The 8,383-nt window shown below is 48.5% G+C and overlaps 1 long non-coding RNA gene across 1 annotated transcript in view; it reads right to left on the reverse strand.

The window, feature by feature from the left end:
• LOC140910876 (uncharacterized) overlaps positions 1 to 8,383 on the reverse strand; it is a 37,026-nt gene that overhangs the window by 9,537 nt on the left and 19,106 nt on the right. The window lies entirely within an intron of this gene.

The following is an 8,383-nucleotide window of genomic DNA, read 5'->3' on the forward strand; positions in this document are numbered from 1 at the left end:
AAGACAAAAAGGACTGTTGTGCATGGGGCCATCTGCCTCCTGCAAGGTGCTAAGCACCCTCTAACTCCTGCTGAAGCTGGTGTGAGTTATGGGTGCTCAGCAAGTCTCAGGATCAGGCCCCAGTTATATCAGTGCCATATTTCGTCAATGGCCCCCAAGTCTCCATTCACTTGAGCTTGACAGTGACCTCATTGAGTTCACTCCTGATTTAAAGTCGTGGAGAACCGAGCCTATTGACCTTCCCCTAGCCAAGCCTTCTAAGCTCTCTTACCCTGGGGTCCTGGACGTACTCTTCCATGTCCCTGCCTCTTCAGAAATGCCTCAGGGGCCCGAACTACCAGTAACAGGAACCCTTGTGCTAAATCTCTCCCAGCTTGTAAATCCATTGATTTAACTGAGTTTCTCCAAGAAATCGCAGCATTACAAAAACAGGCCAACCCTTTTCTCCCAGCTGTTCCTTTCTGTAGCTTCAGTAATGCTTTATGCTGCCTTCATTTTGAATGATATTTTTTACAGGAAGTTTTAGTTTTTTAATCTTGTATTTATTTTGTTGGAACATTTCTGAACATGCTTTTTCTATAGATGTCCATTCCCTCCCTGTAAGATACCATTACAACCTGGATTACTTCTTGGTCAGTGTGTGTGGGGGCGGATTTTACATTCAAATGATGAAACGTGAGGGCTCCATTGACAGAGCTGTGATGATTCAAATGCCCCAGATCCTCAATCTTGAAGGGGGAGGAGCGGGGGAAAAACCAGCTTCCCAGGGGTCAGCAGTCTAACTGCTCATGAGGTTCAGACACAGCTGAAAGCAGGAGAGAGGCTGTTCTCCAACTTATACCAGTTCTGTGCTGGTTTGGCCCCACTGACTTCAGTGGAGTAATTCCTGATTTGCACCAGAGTAGGTAAGCTCAAAATATGATGCAAAAATTCACCTCTACCATTCCAGAGTGGCTCAACAAGGGGACATGTAGCCCTGCTGTGTGTCACATGGAGGGAGTGCTCCTCTGGCCCCATGCAATTCTGCTGCACGGAGACGTGCCATTCCTGACAGTGGCAGATCTCCCAAGACTGGATGTGCATTTGCCCTGGGGAATATAATGCCCCCTTGTGTTGGCTGCACAACCATAGCACTCTGTTCAAAGCCAGTCAAATGGGAGGGGAGAGGGGTGTGTACTGACCTGGGAGAGGCATGGCTCTTTCCATGAGTCATGCTTTCTAAAGTTAGACAGTTGGGGGCTACTGGCTCATGACTCTGAGTAAAGCTCTGAATTGGCGCTAAAATGAACTCCTTGTCAGAGTTCATCCCCTCGCAATGACATGGACTAATGCCACCTTGACAAGTGACCTCTCTTATCCCTTTGGTGCAATTTCATTAATTGTCTTTTGCAAGAAGTGCTCTCTCCAGCCTCTGTGAGTGGAGATTTGCTTCTGCAGCACCTGGAGATGTGGTTTCTAGTGATTTCACAAGTGTACAGCCTCCATTAATCCTAATATCAGTAACTGCTATTAACTTTGTAAATAAACTTTGACCGAAATCCTTAATTTTGGGACATTGGCCAAGCTGTAAGTTATACTCTTAAATAAATGTGCTCATTCCAAACATGATGGTGTTTGACTTCCTGAATGCTATGATGCATTCCTGAATGTACGTACGTACGTGCATGCGAGTGAGATGGGCACGGATTCTTTGGGTGTTCCCAGTATGGAAGAGAGGGCTGCAGTAGGAAAAAGATGGAGAAACCCTGCCTGTGTCAAAAGCTTCAGCATGTGAAGAGTATCAGCTGGCTTCCCCTTGCCTGGCTGGGTCAAGGAGGCTGTTCAGACTCAGGGGCACCACTGATTGTCCAGAGGGCTTGATGCCCCTTTTGGATGACTGAGGGTGTGATGTATCCGTTTAAGTTTCTTGCAGGCTCTGGTCCTTTGGGGATGGGAAGCAATCTATTAACTGAAGTATTGTTACCCAGGATGCCACATGCACAGTTAGGTAATTAATGGTGTTGCAATCATGTACAGCCTTACAGATCATGATCTCCTGTCCTGGCATTTTAGACTTCAAGCTGTACATCCATAAGGGCATGTTGGGGCCACTGGCTTGTTTGTGCATTTACATCCACGGGACATTGGAGAAACTAAACATACTCACCTAACCTAGATGGGTCTATTCTCATTTCTTTGCTCTCAGTCTTAAGGGGAGTGAAACCACAGTTGCCAATATCCCATAGACAGAAGTACTGAAATGCAGGAGGTTCGCAGCCTCTTCCGTCTCAAAACCTTCTCACCAGCATTCCTCTTCACTGCCATACCCTGGGTCTGTTGCACTGGTTCTCACTGTACGTCAAAAGTGTTTCCTGCAGTGCTTTGCAGGGGGCACCATGGAATCGGAGCTACTATTTACAGGATGCTCCTAGTGTCTGAGGACCCTCTTGTTGTAAATGGTTAAGTGAATCCACTCCGGAACAAGACCGGAAATGTGGAATGGGAATCAGCACAGTCTCCCTCAAGGCCATCCCAACTCCCATGCTGAGGCGTGCTGAACTTGGAGAGTGATTCACATTAACCAGACCTTAGTGCCAGTCATCCCAGTGCCATCAGTTAATGAATGGAACCGTCCTGCCGCCCATCGTTGCTATGGGAAAAAAAGGCACCATCCAGACAACAAGCACATAGCTTGACATCCTGGTGCAGGTGTACAGATATGTTGTACAATGTGAATTTAATGGGTTTATACCATAAAAGATGTTGGCCTGTTCTATTACAGGGGCACCCGCCCACTCCACAATTGTGGGCAAACTACCACATTGTCATATCCCGATGTGATTCTGATGTGCTGAGTCGGCCAACACATTTTGACTACAGCTGGTAAGATAATGCTCAGAAATGGTGTTTCTTCTAAGGAAAATATCCAGATGTTCTTCTTAAAGTGACTGTCCAAGTGGATCCCACTCCTGCAGCATGTCCGCCCCATACAGGTGAGATCAGATTCTTTTTGGCCAGCAATGTCTTGTGGAGCTATACCAGTGTCTTGGGTGCCCTGACCCTCCCTCCCCCCCCGCCCCAGGGCATAAAGGGAGGAGTGGGCCCAACTGTCCAATCCCGCTCTCCATTCCCTCTGCTCCAGTCTCTACTATGGCTGGGTAAGAGGGAACTGGAGCGTCATTGACCCGTGCAGCCTCTTAAAGCCTCGGACACGCCACGTCCAAACTGCATGAACAGTTCTGGCTCCAGCACATGGTGCACATGTGGACCCACGTTTGGAATCTAGATAGGGACCACACATCTCGACGAACCTCCAGTTACAGCAAGTAATCTTCTCTTGCACACATACAAGATGGAAAATGACTGTCTAGGAAGGAGTACTATGGAAAGGGATCTAGGGGTCATAGTGGTTCACAAGCTAAATATGACTCAACAATGTAACACTGTTGCAAAAAAAGCAAACATTCTGGAATGTATTAGCAGGAGTGTTGTTAGCAAGACACGAGAAGGAATTCTTCTGCTCTACTCTGCACTGAACTGGAGTATTGTGTCCAGTTCTGGGTGCCACATTTCAGGAAAGATGTGGGCAAATTGGAGAAAGTTCAGAGAAGAGCAACAAAAATTATTAAAGGTCTAGAAAACATGACCTATGAGGGAAGATTGAAAAATCTGGGTTTGTTTAGTCTGGAGAAGAGAAGACTGAGGGGGGACATAACAGTTTTCAAGGACATAAAAGGCTGTTACAAGGAGGAGGGAGAAAAATTGTTGTTAACCTCTGAGGATAGGACAAGAAGCAATGGGCTTAAATTGCAGCAGGCGCAGTTTAGGTTGGACACGAGGAAAAACTTCCTGTCAGGGTGGTTCAGCACTGGAATAAATTGCCAAGGGAGGTTGTGGAATCTCCGTCACTGGAGATTTTTAAGAGCAGGTTGGACAAACACCTGCCAGGCATGGTCTAGATAATACTTAGTCCTGCCTTGTGTGCAGGGGCTGGACTAGATGACCTCTCGAGCCCGACACTTCTGGACAAGCAGCCGCGCCCATTGGCATAAACATGGACCTAGCAACACTGCCCTTTGTGTTTGTCACACCCAGACAAGGCTACTGCTCACTCCTCTGGAAGCTGAGCTCAGGGGCTACCCGGAAACCACAGCAGGGAAATATACAGAAACCCACAAGCCCAGCAGACCCAGCTGGTGCAGGTACATCATGTCAGCCCTGCATTAATGGCCCGTTGAATACTGGACATGATCTAAGGCCCTCACCCTCATGCTAAGAGAAACAAATGAGCTCAGAACCAGCTCTCTGCTCCCTTACTCCTGGACATGGCAGCTCAGAGAGCCCAGGCTTCTCCTAGTGGTGGGCAAACAAGGAAGTGAAAGGCCCCTGAAACAGAGTGAATTTCTGCAGTGGATCAAGCTGAGCCTAGATCTCTCCTTCTGCACACCACACCTGCTTATGCCAGCTTCCCCCTCAGCACCATGTAGGAATAGCACCCAGCACAGTGGTCATGACCTCTCGAGCCCACCTCAGAGGAGAAGAGAGCCAAGGCGCTGCCTCCTAAAGACGACCTTGCTGTCTCTTGAATGATCTTGGCTCCCACAGCAATTTCTCGTGCCCTACAAATGCCTGTCAGTGAAATTGCTATGTCCCTTGGCCCTGCCTCCCAAATCGGGTCATTTGTATGGAGCCCCTTACGCAGCTCCCCCTAGAGTGGCTTCAAAGGTTCCCTGAGCCGGGATTGCATTGATACCTGAGACTCAGCTGAGACCAGTGGAGCAGCCAATGCCGCCATGTGTCAGAGGCGTATTTCTGGCTGCCCGGGGCTCAGCCTCTGCCCCAGAGGAGCAGCAGTTGTAACAGGCAGTGACATTTCATGGCTTTGCTGGCTGCGGCATGTAAAGTCACATCTGCCTTCCTGACGCTCCCGGCGGGTTGGAAACCAGCACTGAGTAAATGTCACCAGCAGCTCTGAAGTGCAGCAGTGACCTCCGCCTCCTGGCCCAGGCACACGGGCAGCTGTGACTTTGAGCCAACAGATTAAGGCTCTGATGGCGCAGCTATGAGGCAGCCTCCTGGAGACCGCAACCACCCCCCGTCTCCTTCCCTAGCAAGGATCTAGGGATGGACCTGAGACATAGGCCCCAGCTGGTACAATGAGCCCCTGCTGCGAGAAACCTAGGACCTGGCTGACTGTGACTCTGAAAGTCAATGTGAGCAGTGCCTGCTCTACTCCGGGGCAAGGCCTGCTGAGGACCACAGCTGTAGGGGGCCAGGGAAGTATCCACTGATCCTATGATTCATCTACTTTAAGGCTAGACAGGACCATTCTGATCATCTTGCTGAGCTGATTAACACAGGGCGTAGAGTTCTTCCAGTAATTCCTGCAGGGAGTGTCCAGCTACTAGCAATGGTCAAGACAATGAGACTATGCTGGGATGCTGAATGTTTGCTGGTATAGCCTAATATTTGATTTCCCAGCTCCTTCTCTCTACGCTGCCCATCAAGTGTGGGGGAGAGGAAAGCAGGAAGCCTGATCTAGTGATTAAAGCACAGGACCGGGCCTCAGGAGAGCGGAGTCCTATTCTTGGCTCTGCCAGTGGCCACCTAGGTGACACTGGGCAAGTCACTCCCACTCTTTGAGGCAAGAGTGAAATGGGGCTAGTGCTTCCTGGAATTGCAAGGGTATTTGGAAGCTCAGTTTGTCCATGTGCTTTGAGACCCTTAGACAGAAGATGCTCTAGATGTACTACTATTAATAACGTTGGGGTAAAGTGTCCCACCCACACATCGCATTTCCTTCGCATTCTCTTTCATCTCGGTATTCCCCTCACTACACGGAGTACTAAAGCAATGCCCCACAGAAGACCACTAGGGCTGCACGGTTTGGAATGGCTCCTTCTTATATGGCCCTCATCACCATAGTACTTGAGAAGCCCCTCACCCTCCTGAGGATTTTATCCTCACCACACTCCGAGTGGCAGGGAGATACTGTCCCTTGGTAACAGATGGGGAACAGGCACAGAGGAACCAAGGGACTTGCCCAAGGTCACCCAGCAGATCAGTGGAAGGGCCAAGAATTGAACCCAGAGCTCCTGAACCCCACTCCAGAGCCCCCTCCAATCAGCCATCCTGCTTACCACAGTAATCACCTAGTACCAAAACCAGCTGGTAAAATCCAGTCTCCTGTTTCTTCAGGAAGTGCAGGGGATTCTTTGGGAATGCCCACATCCCTTTGGTAATGGCCTCTTGCTCTCATGATTGCAAAGAAAACTTTGAAAACGTGACCCAAGTGCAACTGAGGCAGCAACATCTGCAGAGAGCCTGAGATGTTCACCTCCGTGGGTGTTGATGGAGTTACCATTGTTAGCTAGTGGGCTGAATTTCACTGTGTGGAAGGGCAAGTAGGTTCCTATCATGAAGGTCTGCACAATCTATGCTAAGTGCCAGGTCATTTGGAAGCCCTGGCCTTGGGAGACACCACCAATAGTCTACCCCCAATCAAGACAATGCCCAAGAAACCCAGAAGGGCACCCAGACCCCACCATGGGGAAGTCAAGCAAGGATGCCCTCCAGCCCCATTGAGGAGGAGCCAAGACCAAGGAGCCCAACCAACATGCAAGTTCATCAGTGAACACCAGCGCAATCTGTTGAGTGGTCTCCTTCGAGGGAGGAGCTTATCTGGTTGTTGGAGCTTGGAGTAGAACCACTCACTTTATTTTTTCCCCTCGCTGAGAGCCCAGCGGTGATAGAATGGAACAGGATACTGTGGGTGAGGATGCGTCATTGATTTATATTCAATAGTTTCAGAATTCCTCTGCTCTCATTCATTAAATTGTGTTCAGGTCTGGTCCCTCGCCTCTTGGTGTTCAAGCAGTTAAGGGTCTGGCACCACAACACAAGCTGTGCGGGAGCTAGCCTGCCCCAGCGAGCTTGATTCCAGCTAGTGTGGGTGGTAACAGTGGTGAAGAGGGTGCATCATGGGCTTCCACGTGGGAGGTAGAAGCCTGGCACAGACTCTGAGTGCATACTCAGCTAGCTAGCCCACTCGGAAGCACGTGCTGTGCTGACTTCACTATTGTTACCCACGCTAGCTGGATTCAAGCTAGTTCAGGCAGCCGAACCTCTGCACAGCTTTTGCTGTGTAGACATACCCTACATTGGACAGATAAGGCTCTGGATGCAGCCTTTGTGAACAGGGCCACCCACATACAGGCACATGCAATGACCTGGTGTGAACATGATGAGGGGAAGTGGAATGTAAAGGCCGCTGGGCAGCTACACCTGGCTGATAACTATCTGTCTCCCTCAGGCAAGAAGGAACCTGGTTATTTTTAAATCAGTGGGCCCTGTAGATAGCTACGTCAAATTCTGTTCCTTGTGCAAAGGAGAAGGGGAAATGTTTTTCTATTTCCTGAAATTCCCCGGGCTTGTTTGCCTGTGTGCGTGCACGCACATGTGTTCCTAAAATGCTCACTTCCCTAATTCACCCTCTCTCTGAGAAAAGAATGACAGCTGTTTATAAAGCGGAGGTCACCCAGACACGAAACAGAAATTATACCATGCGTTCCCACATGGAGAAAAGATCTCCAATTGTGAAGGGTTTTTTGTCTGGCAGATAAAAACATAACAAGATCCAGTGACCAGAAGTTGAAACTAGACAAATTCAGACTAGAAATAGGGTACACATATTCAAGTGAAGCTGTCATAACTATAAAGGGAAGGGTAACCACCTTTCTGTATACAGTGATATAAAATCCCTCCTGGCCAGAGGCAAAATCCTTTCACCTGTAAAGGGTTAAGACGCTAAGGTAACCTCACTGGCACCTGACCCAAAATGACCCATGAGAGGACAAGATACTTTCAAATCTGGAGGGGTTAAAAAAGGCTTCTGTCTGTGTAATACCTTTGCCAGGAACAGATCAAGGATGCAAGCTCTTCAACTCCTGTAAAGTTAGTAAGTAATCTAGCTTAAAAATGTGTTACGTTTTCTTTGTTTTGGCTTGTAAATTCGGTGTGCTGGAGGAAATGTGTATTCCTGTTTTTGTGTCTTTTTGTAACTTAAGGTTTTGGCTAGAGGGATTCTCTGTTTTGAATCTGACTGCCTGTAAGATTATCTTCCATTCTGATCTTACAGAGTTGTTCTCTTATCTTTTTTTGTTCTTCTAATAAAGTTCTGATTTTTAAGAATCTGATTGGGTTTTTGGGGTCTTAAAAATCCAAGGCTGGTTTGTGCTCATCTTGTTTATTCTTAAGCCTCCCCAGGAAAGGGGGTGTAAGGGCTTGGGGGGATATTTTGGGGAAATAAGAACTCCAAGTGGTCCTTTCCCTGTTCTTTGTCTAAATCACTTGGTGGTGGCAGCATACTGTTCATGGACAAGGCAAAGTTTGTACCTTGGGGAAG

Source organism: Lepidochelys kempii, chromosome 4 (genome assembly GCF_965140265.1).
Source record: "Lepidochelys kempii isolate rLepKem1 chromosome 4, rLepKem1.hap2, whole genome shotgun sequence".
Lineage (NCBI taxonomy): Eukaryota > Metazoa > Chordata > Testudines > Cheloniidae > Lepidochelys > Lepidochelys kempii.